Here is a 20,063-nt window from a genome sequence, read left to right on the forward strand (position 1 = left end):
TGTGGAGCCAGCTTAAGATTCTCTTTCCCTCTCCCTCTCCCTCTGTCCCTCCACCCGGCTTTTGCTCTCTCTCTCCTAAATAAATTTAAAAAAATAAAATAAAATAAAATAAATAAATAAATAAATAAATAAATAAATAAATTCTTGTTCAGGCATCAGTCACTTCTGGTGAGCCTACCCATCCCAGCCAGAATTTAATACTCTCCCTCACGAAAATTCTGTATACCTTGTAAATGCTTGTATTTTCCCACAGAACCACATTTCAACCATTCTTCTTTATAAACTCTTTGTGCAGCAGTGATGCTGTCTTAATAACTTTTGCATTCCTTATATCTAATGTATAGTAAGTGAAGTAAATACTATATTTATTTACTCTGTCAGCTAAAAGCCTAACAAACAAAATAGCTCTGTGATGGTTACTTAAACTTCTGAAGGATTTTCTGATACCCAGAGAAATCCAATGTTATTGAAATGAGAAGGCTAAATTATATAAAAGTCCAGTCTGTCCAAATTAATCTATGATTTTAACAAAATGCAAATTAATCATGAACTCGATGTGTTTATTCCAAAATTCACCTGGATGAATAAAGACATTGGACAATACAAGAAGATTATAAGAGGAAGAATAAAGAGGAGAGATTTACCTTATTAGAATTTTTTTTAAATGCCATAAAATTACATAAGAAATATAGTATGGTTACCACAGAATGGAAAGGAAAAAAACCTCAGATTTAAAAGAATTTACTACAAAGTAGCACTTCAAATGAAGTGAGACCCATATCTCACCATTTATGCCAAAACTAAAGTCCAATTCAATATAAATTTAATTGTAAGATATGAAAATATAAAAGTCCTAGAAGTAAATGCAGATGAATGTTTTTATAATATTGAGGGGGAAGAAAGTCTTTATTATCCCACTTTTCATTTTGAAAAATTTCAAATTCATGGAAAAGTGTGGCGAGAACACTACGGTGAACACCCTCATATATTTACCACCTACAGTTACCAATTGTAAACATTCTACCATTTGCTTTTTATCTCCCTGCCCTTCCATTTTTCTTTACTGAATCATTTGAAAATAAAGTGCAGACATCATGACACTTCACCCCTAAACACTTCCACCATGATCTCCTAACTCATTCTCCTACCATAGCATTATCTCATCCAAGAAAAATAATATTTTCAAAATATCATACAGCATATATCCCATATAAAAATGTCCCCAAATGTCTCCAAAATCTATGTATTTTTAATCACCGGGATCCAATCAATGTTAAATACTGGGTAAACAAGGCACATCCTCAAACAACCTTGATCAATGAGTTTGAGATGCTGATAGAGGTTGCCCGATAAAACCATTTTAAAACGAAACTGGGGCGCCTCGGTGGCTCAATTGGTTGGCATCTGCCTTCGGCTCAGGTCATGATCTAAGGGTCCTGGCATGGAGCCCCGCATCGGGCTCCCCGCTCAGTGGGGAGCCTGCTTCTCTCTGTCCTTCTGCCCCTACCCTTGTTCATGATCTCTCTCTCAAGTAAATAAATAAAATCTTTTTTTAAAAGTAATTAATTAATTTTAAAAGGCAACAGTGCAACTCTAAATTCCTATATTTTATACAATGTGTGATTTCAAATGTAAAGGTATAACTAAGTTGATAAATTCTGTATTTTCCTTTTTTGCTTCTTCTTTTTTTTTTTTTTTTTTTAGTAGGCTCCATGCCCAGTCTGGGGTTTGAACTCATGTCCCTGAGATCAAGAGTCATGTGCTCTACTGACTGAGCCAGACAGGTGCCCCAAATTCTGTATTTTCTATTTCATCTATATTTGAAATGTTTATTTAAGGAAGAAAAAAAAAGGTTTTTAGAAATAGTCATTGAATATAAAGATCCCCTGATGTTTAGGCATACACAATAAAATAATATGTATGTGGGCCCAATTTTATTAAAAAATACTATATGATATTGTCCATATTTGTGCATATAGAAATATATTTGGACGTGTATACAACAAATTACTATAAATAACTCTATCTGAAGAAATAGAGTTATAGAGGACTTTCTTTTTCTATAGCAAGTATCGCTAATGCCTTAACAATAAACATATTTTCCTTTTATGATCAGAACACACAAAAAGAAAAAAATGTACATATCTGTCTTCTAGGAATGTATTCAAAAGAAATAATTGCAAATATATATAAACATCTAGCTTCCAAGATAATGATTCTTAATGTTTATTGAGAAATAATCCATGCCAGGGAGTATTCTAATGACTTTACATATTTTAACTTATTCAATTCCTTACCAAAATCCAACAAGATAAAACTGTTTTGTTTTTTTTTTTACCCAAATTAAAGATCAGAAAATGACCAAGAAGGTAAATAGGTTGGCCAGGGTTACTTAGCTTTGAAGTGGCAGAGTCAGGATTCGAACCTGGGTCAGGGGTTGCATACACATTGCCAGGTTTGGAGATTCACTAGGAGAACTGGCAGGACTCAGCATGTAGTTGGGCTCGTGGCTAGGACTTACTCCAGGGAGAGGAAACAAAGAAGGGAAAGGACCCAGGGGACAGGCCGAAGGAAACCAGCCAGATGCAAGCTTCCAAATAGTGGAGTCATACCAAGTAGCCTCAATTCCTCCAGCAACAGGTTGGGACAACACAAGTATGGTGGTATAGCAGAGCGAAGCTCACTAGAGAGTCAGCGGCCAGGTCTTTATTGGGGTCTGGGCCCATAGGCACCTAACAAAACTCCAGACTTTCAGAAGGAAAGCAGGTGTTCGGCATCATAAGCCACAGTGTTTGCAGGGACAGTTTCAGCCCAGTGAGCCAGGCCTATCAGTCGGGGTGCTGGAAACCATCCTGAAGTCCAAGTTCCCAGAAGCCAGCCGAGCATCAACCTTGCAAACAGCCTTTCTGAGGATAGCCATCCCAGGCCTGCTACGTTCACTTTTTTCTGCACAGTACCCCTTCCATTTAACTCCAGAATCTGTGCTCTGAACAACTATCCATTGCTTCCCTCCCGTTTGCAATAGCAAAAACCTTCAGTGCTGGGCACAGTGGCCTAGTTAAATAAATTATCATACAGCCACACAATGGCATCCTATGTGGTCTCTAAAACCATGTGCCAGATAGTATTAAGTGATAAAGCAGAACAATATATATGTTAGGAATATAATTCTTAATTTTTTGTACATAAACAAATAAAAATTATCTGGATGCAAACAAACATCTAGATAAGCAGGAAAGGGTTTGGAAAATTGTTCCTCAAATTTCTGGTTAAGGGTGACTCTTCTTGAGTGGGTATGATTTTTATGTCTTTTATGTCCTTTTTTTGACTGTCCATATATTTTTAATTTTGTTCTGATGTGCATGTACTGTTTTTTGCTTTGGTAATTTAAAAAGATCGCTTTAAAAAATCACATATATTCTTAAAATCATTTTAGGTAAAATTGCTTATATGTATACATATATATATATTTTAAAGATTTTGTTTATTTGACAGAGAGAGTGAGAGAGCACAAGTAGGGGGAACAGTAGAGGGAGGGGGAGAAGCAGGCTCCCTGCTTGGCAGGGAGCCCAATACAGGGCTCGAACCCAGGACCCTAAGATCATGACCTGAGCCAAAGGCAGGTCATGCTTAACCATCTGAGCCACCCAGGCACCCCAAAATTGCTTATATTATACCAAAAGATTCTTCAGTTTCTAGGAGAATTCTTTAAATAATTATTAACCTAGCACATATACTTATTTAATATATACTCATTTCTTCCCCATAATACTGTTAAGAACTGGGCTTGATCTGAGGGAGGTACCATAAGAGAGTTCATCTTTTTACTAAACACCAAAGTGCCCATCCACTATTTTGTAATAACATGACACCAAACTTTAATTTTAAACATTTATTACAAAAAAACACCAAATAATCAAAATTAGAAAGAAATATTATAATGATCCTCTATGTACCTAACAACCCAGTTTCAACAATTAGCAATTCATGCTCAATCTAGTTTCATCTACCATCATCCACTTCTCTCTCTATCTGCAGTTATTTTGAAACAAATCCCAGATATCCTAGTCTACTGGTAAATATTTCAGTATGTATTCCTACATATAAGGACTCTTTAAAAAAAAAACACACACACATCGCAATTCCATTACCCCAGCTGAAAAAATTAATAATTTCTTATCAAATAGCTAATCAGAGTTCGAATTTCCCCTCGTGCCTGGATTTTTTAAAAATCATGATTCATAGGGGCACCTGGGTGGCTGGGTCGGTTGGGTGTCTGACTTCGGCTCAGGTCATGATCCTGGAGTCCCAGGATTGAGCCCAGCATCAGGCTTCCTGCTCAGCAGGGAGTCTGCTCCTCCCCCCCCCCCACTTGTGTGCTCTCTCTCTCTCTCTCTCTCTTTCAAATAAATAAATAAATAAAATCTTAAAAATAATCATGATTCATACTACTACACACCTATCAGAATGGTGGAAGTCCAAAACACTGACCATATAAAAATGCTGGTGAGGATGTGGAGCAACAGGAATGCTCTGGGGCATCACTCTTGGGAATGCAAAATGGTACAGGATCCTGGGAAAACAGTTGAGCAGTTTCTTACAAAACTAAACATATCCTTACCACACAACCCATCATTCACGCTCCTGGGTATTGACCCACACGAGTTGGAAAGTTACGTTCACACGAAAACCTGTACGCAAATGTTGCTGGCAGCTTTATTCATAATTGCCAAAGCTTGAAAGCAATCAAGATGTTGAGTGGGTGAGTGGACGAACAAACTGTGGTCCATTCAGACAATGGAATATTATTCAGTGCTGAGAAAGAAATGAGCTACTAAACCACAGAAAGTCATGGAGGAACCTTAAACGCACATTGCAAGTAAAGGAAGCTTAATCTGGAAAGACTATATACTGTATGATTCCAACTATATACTGTATGATTCCAACTATATAACATTCTAGAAAAGGCAAGACTGTGGAGACAGTGAAAAGATCAGTGGTTTCTTTTTTTTTTTTTAAGATTTTATTTATTTATTTGAGAGAGAGAGAATGAGAGAGAGGGAGAGAGCATGAGAGGGAGGAGGGTCAGAGGGAGAAGCAGACTCCTTGCTGAGCAGGAAGCCCGATGTGGGACTCAATCCCGGGACTCCAGGATCATGACCTGAGCCGAAGGCAGTCGCCTAACCAACTGAGCCACCCAGGCGCCCCAGATCAGTGGTTTCTAGACGTTTTGAAGGAGAGAGGGAAGGATGACTTAGGTGGAGCACAGGGTATTTTTGAGGCAGTGAAACTACTCTGTGATACTCCGGTGGTAGGATACACATCATTATGCATTTGTCAAAACCTGTGGAATATACAACACAAAGAGTGAACCGTAATATAAACTTTGACTGTAGTTAATAATAATGGATCTATATTGGCTCATCAATTGTAACAAATGTACCACACTAATGCAAGTTATTAATGCCTTGGGGAAGGGGGTGGTGGTGGTGAGGGGTATACAGGAACTTTCTGTACTTTCCACTTATTTTTCTGTAAACCTAAAACTGCTTTAAAAAATAAAGTCTATTCCTTTGGGGAAAAAAGTCATGATCCAAATAATTACCTCAAACTCAAAGCAGCAACACTACCACACAGATATAACAGTCACTGGGCTATCAGGACTATCAGCCCTTTCCTACTTCTTTCTTGTTGAAGAACTCCCTGGATGTGACACTGATGGAGGATTACATTATTCTTAGCCCAGAAAAGAATCTTAATGACACAGTCCAAGCCAATCGTGGTGATTCCATTTTCCTTGCTAGCCACTGGGTTAGGGACGATATGTGGACCCGGTTCTGGCCAACAACACAAGGGGAGGTCTGCTGGTGGGAGGGTTGGGGAATGTTCTCTTGCCCTTAAAGGGATGTGCTGAAAGAGATGCTCTTCTTCCACTAGACACTGTCCTCTCAGCTCAAGATCACCAGAACTTCAGCAGCCATCTTGAGGTGGCCAGGGGAGCTAGCCAGAGGCCCACGCCAACACGCTCAGGATGGGGGATGGTAGACAGGAAAGACAGAAAGAACCTGGATTTGGGGCGCCTGGGTGGCTCAGTCGTTAAGCGTCTGCCTTCAGCTCAGGTCATGATCCCAGGGTCCTGGGATCGAGCCCCGCATCGGGCTCCCTGCTCCGCAGGGAAGCCTGCTTCTCCCTCTCCCACTCCCCCTGCTTGTGTTCCCTCTCTCGCTGTCTCTCTCTCTGTCAAATAAATAAATAAAATCTTTAAAAAAAAAAAAGAAAGAAAGAAAGAAAGAACCTGGATTCCTGACGGCCTTACTGTGCCCTCACATTCCACAACTTTTGAGTCACCTACTTCTTCTTTTGTTATACAACATAGTCTATACTTCCTTAGTGTGGAAGTCCAGCTGAATCTTATGATCTGACCTGGTAGCTCTTCTCTTTCTCCTCTTAAAAGTAAAACACTCAGGTTCAGGGAAATTAAGCTATCTTGCCCAAGGACATAGAGATTAAAAGTAAGGAGCTAGAATGTAATTCAGGCCTATTGTCTCCACAGCACTTTTTTGTTTTTTTCCAGTCTATACCTCTTTGCCTCCAGTAGATGCTGGGCACCGAATCTTCAGAGAGGCCAGTATTTCAGGATTCAGAAAAGCAAAAGGTTTCTTGCAATAAGTAACGATAAACTGTGAAAGAAAATCTTGGAAATCCTTCTTGAATTATAGAAAACACATTTTTGTCCTCAATACGGCTTAACTTAAATATGAATAACACCACTACAATCTAAATGAAATTATTGAGATATGATAATTAGCACTATAAAACCCTATATGCAAAAATTCCCATTGTCTGTACTTGTCTCGGCCACTGACTCATTAGTGACCATGTTCAGGCCACCCTCTGAGCGTATGAGAGCTTTATTATCTACCCACCACCTTCCCTGGGAGCTTGGCATAAATAATAAAAAAAAATAATCATCACCGGCCTTCAAGATTCTGAAGTTCAGGGGCGCCTGGGTGGCTCAGTTGGTTAAGCGACTGCCTTCGGCTCAGGTCATGATCCTGGAGTCCCGGGATCGAGTCCCGCATCGGGCTTCCTGCTCGGCAGGGAGTCTGCTTCTCCCTCTGACCCTCCCCCCTCTCATGCTCTCTCTCTCTCTCATTCTCTCTCTCAAATAAATAAATAAAATCTTTGGGGCGCCTGGGTGGCTCAGTTGGTTAAGCGACTGCCTTCGGCTCAGGTCGTGATCCTGGAGTCCCGGGATCGAGTCCCGCATCGGGCTCCCTGCTCGGCAGGGAGTCTGCTTCTCCCTCTGACCCTCCTCCCTCTCATGCTCTCTGTCTCTCATTCTCTCTCTCTCAAATAAATAAATAAAATCTTAAAAAAAAAAAGATTCTGAAGTTCACGTTATGTGTGAAAGGCCTAGGCTGAAGACCTACGTAATGTTTGCATAACCTAATGCTTCCCTTGGCCGCACAAGTCTAGGAGTAGAAATGGGGTCATGTTAACAGCATCAAATGGTATTTTTCTGGCTCTAGTCATTCACCACTCTAACTTGACCTTCATCCCTGCTGCAAAGTTCCCTCCATTTATTTCTGGGAGTCCCATGAGTGAGGCAGCTTCCAAGTTCTCAAAGCAAGAACTCGGTGCACCCACAGCATGAGCTCCTTATTGTTCTGTTGTCTACAGAGCTCTCTTGGGAAGTCCAACTGCTGCGACACCCACGTCCACCCTCCACTCAACTGCACAAGGAGGCTCCCCATCGCCACTGCTCCCCACTCTTGCTGTCCTAGTCACCGGAACTGCTCCGCAGGCCAGGCCTGCCAGCCACCCACTGCTGCTGGGGCCCATGGCTTCTGTGCCTCATGGGGTCACAGGATGCCCCTGCCACAAGCCTCCTCCCAAGGACACCCATGTCTGGCTCGGATTTCCGCTGCACCCAAAGCTGCCTCCTTGGCTAGGTGACTACATCAATAATTGTCTTTGTATCTGTGTCAATGCTGAGAGAGATGTTGGGGAAGATAATCACCATAGCTTAACCCTGCTTGCTTCTGAGAGTTGGCATTCTGGATCATGCTTTCACTTTCTTTGTGCTTTTCTACATTGTGTTTCAAGCTATCGAGGCTTCATAATTTCAATAAAAACAATGTCATTTTTCTTGCCAAAAACTCTTTGTTACCCAAAATAATAACGTAAGTTGCTTTATGTGCCCTATACTGAACATAACAGGAGACAAGATTTTCCTTGCCTTAGAGGAGCTTAGATTGCTTTATCTAATAAATAATATCTAGTATCTGTTTTATACGTGACACCATTCAAGCTTTCCATTTTCTAATGGGGGAGGAACCTCGACTTTTTTTTTTTTTCTTTAAAGTAATCTCTACAACCCAACGTGGGGCTTGAACTCATGACCAGGAGATCAAGCGTCACATGCTCTTCCAACTGAGCCAGCCAGGCGTCCCCAAACCTCAACTTTCTTAAATAAGCCAAGGGCCAAGTTGCTAAACAGAGACTAGGTTCATGCAAAGAAAACCAAGAGAAACATGAACATGGGGAGAGAGGCAAAGAGGGAGTAACAGAATTTCATAACTGTTATCAGAAGCAAAGTTCCTCAGGGAGATAACATGTATACCGGCCTCAGTCATCATTCCAGTGATAAAAGGTGGCGAGAAAAATCCAAGGAAGGATCTGCGAGACAGAAAGCCGATTAGTGGTTGCCTGGAGCCGGGGACCAAACAGGGATTGCCTGGGATGGCACGAGAGATCTTTCTGGGATGACAGACATGTTCTCCAACTCGGTTGTGGTGGACGGTTGTCACTCAGTCAATTTACTAAAAATCACTGGACCGCACATTTTAAATGAGTGGATTTTATGATATGTAAATTACACTTCAGTATAGCTGTTTTTGTTTTTGTTTTCTTTAAGTTGAGGGAGATAAATGGATGAGCCTTCAAGAGTCTATGTATTATTTCCGAACCAAAAAGAGTCCGGTCCTTACTCTGAATCAATTAGCATGACTGAAGCCTGAGGGATGCTTTGCTGCCAGGAATAGAGCCCAGAAAGACACAGGCTTTGAAGAAGAGATAAAGGGGAAAAAAGAGACATCACCCACACTCGGGATAGGCTTGCTTCCTGAACGTGCTGCCAGCAGGCCCAACAGCCGGAGTCCCACTCAAAGCAACAGAGCATTATTAGACAGGAGAGACAAACAGCACGAGGCGGCATACGGCGAGCATCTTACAGAAATACAAATGCGGTGCAACAGAGGACGCCTAAAAGAGAAAAGGCACATCCCGTCCTGAGATCAAGAAAGGCTCTGTGAAGCAGGTGCTCTCGGGAGCTGTTCCTTTCAGGATGAACAGCATTTCTGTCAATGTCCAGAGTGGCAGCAGGGGGCAGGGGGCAGGGGAGGGAGGTGCCTGGCATGGACATGTGCATCCCGGGGCCGCGTCTTTGTTCGCCAGGGTGAACAAAGGCCTGATTGTGAAAAAGTCCTGGATGTGTTCAGAGAATAAGCTACCCTGTGGCCTGGGACTGGAGCTCAAGGCAAAAGCAGGGGACCACAATAAGGCTGCGGGGGGAGGAGGGTCACGCCAAATCAAGGCAAGGGGTTTGCCTTGCCTCCTCCCCCAGGGGAGAATGCCCGAAGGTGTTGGAGCAGAGAAGTGGGGTGAGGAGAGCTGCGAGGTTGACTAGATGACTCCGGTGATACAAAACTTGCTCCTTCGCACACCGCCTACTACCGTTTCACAGATCACTGATTCGCCAAAATGACCAACCCTTTTGATAGGACATAACAAGGCCCCGGGCAAGGTGAACGCGGTTAGTCGGTCGGCCTGTCCCCCATACAGCAGCGTGCTTCCACTCCCAGTAGTTGGGTTGTCTGCCTCCAAAGGGTCAGATGTGTTTGTTCCAAACCCGTCCGTGCATGCCAGTCATCCTACTGGTTTTATTTACATCACTTACTTATTATGTAAACCAATAAAATATGAACAGAGAGAGAGAGAGACAATTCCACGTTGAGGGCAAGGAGGCTACCCAAGAGCCCGCGAGGATTTTATCGGTGTGACAGGGACATGGTCCCGCAGTTGGGGTGAGCCCAGATTCTGCTTGGGGACAGCAGTGAAGCGGAGTGCCACGAGGGTGGAACGCAAGGTGAAATCAAGGAGAGCAGACGCTCTCTTGCTGCTTTGTTAACTGCTGCAGCCCCAGAACCTAGAAAGATGCCTGGGACACGGTAGATACTCTATTTGTCAAAGCAATGAATGGATGGACACACATGCAGAACATCTATGAGACATTTTCAGCAAACAGTTGGGAGGGAGATTTCTGGAATGCGTGCAAGTTGGGGCAGAGGTGCAGGCTTGCGAGTCATCAAGGACCTTGTCTAACTCATAATCCTAGGGCCTGGAATGGTGTCTCCCACTTGGAAGGAGACAAGAGGAAATATCTAAGTGGAGGTCTTTGACCCTAATAGCAACTCCATTCAAGGCTGAAAGGACTTTAATGAAGATCCTAATCCTATCATCCTACAATATCTCCACTAGAGAGTTGCTTGTCAGAGAATGAATACCTCTTGTAGCAATAACAGGGAATTCTTGATTTCCTGGGCACGCTTCTTTGCTATTAGGACATTCTTCCATATATTAAGTCAAAACCTGGCCCAAATTTTATGGCTTGGAACCAAAAAGGAAAACTTTCATTCTAACCAAAAAAAAAAAAAAAAAAGAATTGGATAACAGCGCGCAAGTGACCGTAACTTTGGAAGGAAAAAAAAAACAACGCTGTCATCTCAGGAAAGCGAAGCTGAAGGAGTCCAGGCAAGAAGCCCGAGTCTAAGGCAGGTAGAATTTTTTATTTTAATTGCTGTAATTCCTAAGTAGGAAATTCTGTTAGGGAAGATGGTTGGAGGGGAAAATTCCATTTTATAGAAACATCTACATTTCAGGCTCTGCTCTTGGTTCCTCGTCGATACCATTTTATTTCCCGAGATGGGTATTGTGACGCAGACAAGAAAACAGACCCAGGGAGGCTAAGCAACTTGTCCACAGTCACATGTGATGCTTCTCCAAGGTGGTTTTCTGAGCCCCAGTTCATGGATACCAACTGAGCCTTCGGCTCATGTCATGATCCTGAGGTCCTGGGATCAAGTCCCACATCAGGCTCCCTGCTCAGTGGGGAGTCGGCTTCTCCCTTTCCCTCTGCAGCTCCCCCTGCTTGTGCTCTCTCTCTCTCTCAAATAAATAAATAAAATCTTAAAAAAAAAAAAAGAAAGTACAGTTATTCATGATATGCCTCGGCAAACATGAAGGCATGCCTAACCTGAAAAATAGGACACATAGCCTTGGATGAATACGAAGTTGACAGAAACCTATATATATCTATATAAATGGCCTGGAAAGCTGATCCTGAAAAGGAGCTGAGGTTGGTTGCCAATGGTGAGGACAGAAGCACCTAGGCTGCCCTTGCTGCCCTGCCTGAAATTCTGTCTTCTCTCATGCACGTACATCCCCCAAATGGTCTCTGCCCTGCAAACGGGAGGTCAAACCTTAGTGCGCGGAAACTGAAGTCTAAGAAAACCCCCTAAGGAGCTTAAATGCCCTGGCCCCAGGGGAAAATTACAACCCCAAATGCCGAGATAACTTGTGAATGAGGTCCATCAGTAGCCACTGAGAAATGACAAAACGGTGGTGGGGAGATGGAACGATCTTCGAGATACACCTGCTCAGAGAGGAAGCATGGGTGCAGAATGCTGTGTCCGTGTGTGCCACCGTTCGTGGGCAGACAGCAGGGTGGGGGATGTACGTTTGCTGCCGTACATAGCAGGTACCCCTGGAAGGGGACCAGAATGCCGAAGGCTACCACACCCCGGTGAGGGGCAAATCTCTTCACTGTGCCCTTCCCATTTTGAATTGTGTAGACTGTATCACCTGTTCTAAATAAAAATATAAACGAATAAATTAATTAATATTTCACCTGACAAGAAACTAGAGTTTGGTAGAACGGATGTGTAGAGGGATGGCTTGTAAGGGCCTAAAATTAAGGAGACCCAGAGACCACCAGGCGCCCGTATGGACTAACTAGGAAAACTCACTGAGAATAAGCCATACTGCTCTAGGATTCCTTCCACTTGCTTTTTCTTTGTCTCTTTTTCTTTATTATTATTATTATTTTTTTTAATTTTCAGGTAATCTCCGCACCCAACATGGGGCTCGAACTCACGACCCCGAGATCAAGCGTTGCGTGCTCTTTCGACGGAGGCAGCCAGGTGCCCCTCTGCTTGCTCTCATTTCAAAATCCACAGACTTGGCTACTGCCTAGGGCGGGAGTGGTGGTGGTGGTGGTGGATTACTCTGCTTACGGTCACACAGCTGTGGTGTGGCAGGAAGGTCCCACTGGACTCTTCTTAGAGTCTGGCTGTCACTCCATTGTGCCCAAGTCTTGTTTTCTGCTTCTCTGGCATCAGTCTCACATGTAGCTCCTAATAATTCCCTGCACATAGACTATCAAAGATATGTTGATTTAACGGATTATAAATCTCTTGGCTTAATGTTTCAAAACTAATTCCTACAGCATAAAACCACCACAACGGGGCTATCTTTTGGGACGGATCAAATAAGGATAAATATCCCATCCAACAGCATTAAGAAAATGGGGGCAACGTTCAGTTGGGGGGAAGTTACCAACTGTGCACATTCTATCTGTACTCTAATCGGCTTGGGAAAAATACTTTGCACAGTATGAAACTAACTTTTGATATGGAAATCAATCTGCAATCAGTATGCAAACAAAGACAATTCACCACCAAGTTCAGTCATCCAGACACACTTTTGGGGAGAAAGAATACAACACTGAAAATGTGCTGTGTGTCTGCAGCCAGGAAAAGCAGCATAAGAGAACAGAGCTGATCATGTTTTTCCATTGAACCACTTGAACATTTCAGAAGGTCATGGCCAAGTTCAAGGACTGCAACTTTAATGTTCCATGAATTCAGTGGAAAGACCTCCAGTTTCCCTTCCAACCAACGTGATGATCACACGGACCCAGAACAGTGGAACTTTCTTCTGGAACATAAAACTTGTCCCATGGTGGGACCCTATCTTTCCTTCCCTTTTCTGCTCTTCCATAAGGAAGCCTGGGGAATTGGTAGCAGGCCGCGCCCTTCCGACCATGAACCGGCTGGAACTAAAGGAACACCGCCCATGATCACTCTCTTAGAAGAATAAATTAACGCAGACATTTAGAAGAGGCAGCTGACCCCATAAAAGGGCTTTAGTCACAGTGCTCAAACAAAGGACAATCACAGGGGAGAATGTCCTCATCCTGCACTATAACCATATAGTCCCTGAGTTTTCACGATGATCCCTGCCGTACTTATTCAGTGCATCGTCTGCTTTTCAGTTAACAGACACTGATTGGTTATTAACATAAACATCCATCACTGATAACATAATATCCCCGTTCCTAGAGTTTACGGGTGTATTATTACTCTAACACGTAATCCAGTCTTCTCTCCTGGTGCGGGCATCGCTTGGTTTAAGTGAATTGAAACTTAACGGGAACGTGGTGGTTTTGATTAAATACTGACTAGAGAGTGTAAATTTATGAATTGTTTTAAGAGTAATAAAGGAGAAAATATTAACCTACTGAGTGGTAGTGGGGTGTCCAGCCATATTATATTTGCTTTACATCATGATTTTGATTTTATAATATTGAATCCCTTGTTCCCTTCAGATTCCTAAAGGAGACTTTTTTTTTTTATGTTTCAGCCCCAGAAAGAGTTGTATGTTTCATTAATAACTGGCTTCTTTTCATTTTGTCCCCATGAATCAGGTTTCCCTCTTTCTTCTGGCTGCTAAGAAACTTAGTACCAGCCTCACAGCCTCCCAGACAATCATGTCATCTGCACGCAGGGAGTTATGGTTTTTAACCAGTCAGTCCATTTCTTCTAAGTTGACAAATTCATGTGTGCAGTGATTTGTAGTATTCCTTTCGATCCTTCTCAGAATGCAGGGTTTGTAGTAATAATCTTATTTTGTTCCATCTTGATCATCTGTATTTTCTCTTTTTTTCTGTCAGTCTTGCTGGAGGTTTGTCAACTTTATCGATCATTTTAAGAACCAGCTCTTTGTGGGTGGGGCGCCTGGGTGGCTCAGTCCGTTAAGTGTCTGACTCTTGATTCTGATTTTGGCTCAGGTCTTGATCTCAGGGTCGTGAATTCAAGAGCTGTGTTGGGCTCCACAGTGGGTGTGGAGCCTACTTAAAAAAAAAAAAAGAACCAGTTCTTTGTCTCTTTAATTTTTCTCTATGGTTTTTCTGTTTCCAATTGTACTGATATTTTTCTCTTATCTGTCTATAAAATGAAGCAAATCTTACCCGTCTCACGGAGTTATGAGATTTAAATGAAATGACACGTAAAAGAACAGAGAGCAGAACCTGAAATATGGATATTTTAATGAAATGTGATTCACCCCCCCCCACACCCAAATATCTTCCTTAATAGAATCCCCTATTTAGGAATTATGGCAGTTAAAAAAAAAGAATCTATCAAATAAAGAAAGAAAGGAAGGAAGGAAGGAAGGAAGGAAGGAAGAAAGAAAGAAAGAAACAAAGAAAGAAACAAAGAAAGAAAGAATCTATCTGTCTGGAGTAGCTTGCTCAGGGTTTCAGGCTTTACTTTCCTGAGATATGTTTTTTTTCCCTCAGAATTATACTTGATTCAATGTTATGTCTAGATGTACATACACAGCTGACCATTGAATAACACGGTTATATGTCAGTACAGTGCGAGGTGCACCAACCCCCTGCACAGTTGAAAATCTGTGTATAATATGTGACTCCTCCCAAACTTAACAACTAGTGTTGGCCAGAAGCTTTACTGATAACATAAACAGTCAATCAACACATATTTTGTATGTTGTTATGTATTACATACTGCATTCTTGCAATGAAGTAAGCTAGAGAGAAGAAAATTGTAGGGGCACCTGGGTGGCTCAGTTGGTTAAGCATCCAACTCTTGGTTTCGGCTCATGTCATGATCTCAGGATCATGAGACTGAGCCCTGAGTCAGGGCTCCGCACTCAGCGCAGTCTGCTTGAGATTCTCTCTCTACCTCTCTTTCTGCCCCCTCCGTGCATGCACACGCTCTCTCTAAAATAAATAAATTTTTAAAAAGAAAATCATAAGAGAAAATACATTTATAGTACTTCACTGTATTTATAAAAAAAAAAAATCTTCATATAAGCAGATGGGCGCAGTTCAAACCTGTGTGCAAGAGTCAGCTGCATACAACCTTAAGATTCCCAAGAAATCTATGGGCGCCTGGGTGGCTCAGTTGGTTAAGCGACTGCCTTCAGCTCAGGTCGTGATCCTGGAGTCCCCAGATCGAGTCCCGCATCGGGCTCCTTGCTCAGCGGGGAGTCTGCTTCTCCCTCTAACCCTCCTCCCTCTCATGCTCTCTGTCTCTCATTCTCTCTCTCTCAAATAAATAAATAAAATCTTTAAAAATTAAAAAAAAAAGATTCCCAAGAAATCTAAATTAAAAAATCTAGAACTAGTGAGTTCAACAAGTTTGCAATATACAAGATAAACATACTAAAATCAATTGCACTTCATTATTCTAGCAATGAACACCAAAATTAAAAATACGGTCACATAACATTTACAATTGCTAAAAAAAAAAAAAAAAGAAAGAAAGAAGTGTAAATCTAATAAAATAGGTATAGGATTTTTATGCTGAAAACTATAAGATGCTGCTGAAATAAATCAAAGATCTAAATGGAGAGACATATCATGTTTGTGTTTTGAAAGACTCAACACAGTAAAGATGCCAGTTCCCAGAAGATTTCTTTGTAATGAGATTATTTTAAAATTTAAATGAGGGGCGCCTGGGTGGCTCAGTCGTTAAGCGTCTGCCTTCGGCTCATGTCATGATCCCAGGGTCCTGGGATTGAGCCCCGCATAGGGCTCCCCGCTCAGCGGGAAGCCTTCTTCTCCCTCTCCCACTCCCCCTGCTTGTGTTCCTGCTCTCGCTATCTCTCTCTCTGTCAAATAAATAAATAAAATCTTAAAAGAAAAATGAATAAAATAAAATTTAAATGAAAAGTAAAAGGAACTAAACTAGATAAAACAACTGTGGAAAAGAAGACTAATATCAAAGAATCAATGTACCTGATTTCAAGACTTTTTATATAGCTACAATAATCAAGACTATGAGATATGGGTAGAGGGATAGACACGTAGATCAATGGTACAAAACAGAAAACCCAGAAATAAATCCACACAAATATGCCCAACTATCTTTCAACAGAACTGCAAAAGCAATTCAGTGGAGGAAGGATACCCTTACGCTTTTCAACAAATGGTGTTAGAGCAACTGGACATCCAGAGCAAAAAAGTGAACTGTGACTTAAGTCTCATAATTTATAGAAAAATTAACTAAAATGGATCTCATCTTTAAATGCAAAATGTAAAACCATAACACCTTTAGGGAAAAAACATAGAAAATCTTCACGATTTGGAGCTAGGCAAAGGGTTCTTAAACTTAACATCAAAAGCCCAATTCATAAAAGAAAAAATGGTCAGTTCAACTTCATCAAAATGAAAGACTTTTGCTCTGTGAAAGACCCTGTTATGAGGATAAAAAGACAAAGTGGAGATTGGGAGAAGATATTTGCAAACCACATACACAACAAAGAACTAGATGTAGAATATATAATAAAGAACTCACAGGACCCAACAGAAAAAAAAATCAAGCACCCCAACTGGGAAATGAGTGAATGACATGAACAAAATATTTCACTGAAGATTTTTCTAATACGATAAGCACATGAAAAGATGTTCAATATCACCAGCCATCAGGGAAATGCAAATTAAAACTACAATAAGGGGCACCTGGTGGCTCAGTTGGTTAAGCGTCTGCCTTCGGTTCAGGTCGTGATCCCAGAGTCCTGGGATAGAGCCCTACATCGGGCTCCCTGCTCAGCAGGGAGTCTGCTTCTCCCTCTCCCTCTGTCTCTCACCCCTGCTTGTGTTCTCTCTCTCTCAAATAAATAAATGAAATCTTAAAAAAAAAAAAAAAACTACAATGAAATATCACTACACACCTATCCCAAGGGCTAAAATAAAAAAGTGACCGTACCTCCTGCTGGCAAAGATGTGAAAAAATTGGATCACTCATCCATCGCTGGTGGGGGTATAGAATGTTGCAGCCACTCTGGGGAACACATTTCGGCAGTTTATTAAAAAGCTAAACATGCAACCACCACACAAAGAAATTGCACTCCTGGGCATTTTTTCCCAGAGAAATGCTCCCACAAAATATTTACACAAAAACCTGAACATGCATGTTTATAAGAGTTTTATTCATGATAGCAAAAAATTAGGAACAACCCAGATTCATGGGTGAATCGTTAAACTGTGGTACAGCCATGCCATGAAATACTATGAAAAAATTAAAAAGGAACAAACTTTTGACTCACACAACAACCTGGATTAATGTCCAGAGAATTATTCTGAACGTAAATAGCCAGTCCCCAAAGCTTACAGACTGTATGATTCCATTTCTGTAATATTCTTGAAATAACAAAGTTGTAGAAATGAAACAGATTAGTGGTTGCCTGGGTTAAGAAGGGGGTGCGGAGGGGCGCCTGGGTGGCTCAGATGGTTAAGCGTCTGCCTTCGGCTCAGGTCATGATCCTGGAGTCCCAGGATCGAGTCCCGTATCGGGCTCCCTGCTCAGCAGGGAGTCTGCTTTTCCCTCTGACCCTCTCCCCTTTCATGCTCTCTCTCATTCTCTCTCTCTCTCTCTCAAATAAATATATAAAAGAAAATAAAGAAGGGGGTGGGGACTCGTTCAGGGAACTGAACCTGGCTCTAAAAGGACCACGGTAGCTTTGCACAGTGGCAGTATCCTAGCCAATGAGGTTTATCCGAGGCGCGATTATTGCTAATTGAAAAGGACTACGGTAAGGATTCTTGTGGTGATGGACATGTTCTATTGCAAAATTAAAAGTTTATTTTCAAAACATGAAATACAGGGGCGCCTGGGTGGCTCAGTCGGTTGAGCGTCTGCCTTGGGCTCGGTCACAATCTCAGGGTCCTGGGATGGAGCCCCACATCGCATCAGGCTCCTTGCCCAATGAGGAGTCTGCTTCTCCCTCTGCCCCTCCCCCAACTCATGCTCTCTCTCAAATAAATAAATAAAATCTTAAAAAAACCCTGCTTGTGAACTCTCTCTCTCTCTTTCTCTGTCAAATAAATAAAATCTTAAAAAAAAAACCCCATGAAATACATTTTCAACTTTATATTGACTTTAATTTACATTTTGCTGAAAATTTATATAAAAAGTACATACTTTGAGTGTCATTACATTTTCTTTTATTTTTGAGGAGGATTATAAATCATGAAGTGATAAAAATTAGAACATACTAACATGGAACACAGGGGGAAAAAAGCTGAGACGAAAAAAAAGAACAAACTTTGCCACATAAAATTCAATCATGCCTGATAAAAACAATGAAAATGAGCAAGAAAATTATTTTCATCAAATCCCCATCCTAACGGGTCATCTGAAATCCTGATACTTCATATTCCTTGCTGGGGTATTTCATTACTGATCAGAACATGAGGAATAAACAGAGGGAATGAATTTGTATTCTTGCCCCAGGCTTCTTGCCCAGCCCACTCTCGGTTCTTAGGAGGGGCCAGCACTCCTGGAGGTGGAAAAACTATTTATAATGATCCAAGCCCAGAAACTAACTCTATTTTACTTAGCAACACAAAGACAGTCTTTACACAATGTTACTGTGCACTGAATTTTCTAGGAATGCAACTAACCAGCAAATCGAGGCAAGACAGCTCTTTGCATTGCTCAATTTACCCTGAGTTGTCAGCATTATAGGGAGTCATTGGCGTCAACAGCGTGCGGGTGTTTGAACCCCAGACAGACGCTGAGCCCCGACCTGACTCAGACCTGTTTATTCGCACTCAGCCTCCAGCATTTACAGATTCAAACAACGTGATATTTTGTTAGAACTTCTTTTCCTTTTATTTCTCCTGTACCTTATAGGTAGGGCGTGATACTGATTTTTTTTTCAGTAATGTATATAGGTAAGTTATGCTATGAATGGATTTCATATCAGGATATTAAAGGCTGCGTTAGACAATATCGTTGATTAAAAAAAAGGGGGAAGCGGGCCCACCCGTTGGAACCTCTGCAAGGAGGATCTTCAGAAGGCGCTCTGGTGGTGCTTTCTCCTTGACTGAGTTTCACTCGTAAACTGTGCACGGGAAATAACCGGGGGCCCAGCTAACAACCGCAACAAAGCCATGACCCACTAACAGCAGGAGCGGTGGCGAAGCACAAGGGGAGGATAGCGCCACCTTCCGGCAGACACCAAAACAACAACGCAACACCAAAACAAAACAAAAGGAGAAAATGGCAAAACTTACTTCCGGCTCTAGTGCCTCCCCACTCTCACCCTGGCCAGTGCGAAACGTTTTTCCTTCTTCCTTCAACTGGGCATAAAAGATAGGACCTTACACCTCAGTGGTATCTTCTACAATGGAATCCCTTTTCGTTTCCAATTCTGGGCAAATACAGACTTCCCTCTGTAAAGGATGAACCTAGAAAAATCACTAGATGTATATGGAAAGTTTTGGAAGTTCATAAAAGGGAAACCACCTGAGAAACCCAGGTGAACATGCACCTGTGAAACGAAGTTATTGGAAGAAATAGGACATTTTAGAAAATCTCTAATTTGCATCCCCAGTGAAATTCGAGGAGCTTTTAATAGCTCCGAAGCTAGAGCAAGAAGCCGTGAAGAAGAAACAATTTGAGATCAGAGAAATTAGGCTAAAGATTAAAAACACAATCGCTGAAGTAAAGAAATGCAAAGCAAAGCATACTAGGTGGTAAATTTTAAGAAATCAGAAGATCGGGGCGTTTGGGTGGTGCAGTTGGTTAAGCCTCCGACTCTTGGTTTCAGCTCAGGTCATGGTATCAGGGTCTTAGGATCCAGCCCCACTTCAGGTTCCACACTCAGCACAGAGTCTGCTTGAAATTCTC

The 20,063-nt window shown here is 41.8% G+C and overlaps 1 protein-coding gene and 1 non-coding gene across 5 annotated transcripts in view; one reads left to right on the top strand and one right to left on the bottom strand.

Moving 5' to 3' along the window:
• Nucleotides 1–20,063, bottom strand: part of SPECC1 (sperm antigen with calponin homology and coiled-coil domains 1) — a 276,684-nt gene that overhangs the window by 151,666 nt on the left and 104,955 nt on the right. The window lies entirely within an intron of this gene.
• Nucleotides 17,886–18,020, top strand: LOC123854850 (U4 spliceosomal RNA). The gene has a single exon (XR_006793401.1). It is a non-coding gene; the product is annotated as a U4 spliceosomal RNA (small nuclear RNA).

Source organism: Mirounga angustirostris, unplaced genomic scaffold (genome assembly GCF_029215605.1).
Source record: "Mirounga angustirostris isolate CCGP_5_RB_7025 unplaced genomic scaffold, mMirAng1.0.hap1 SCAF_17, whole genome shotgun sequence".
NCBI lineage: Eukaryota > Metazoa > Chordata > Mammalia > Carnivora > Phocidae > Mirounga > Mirounga angustirostris.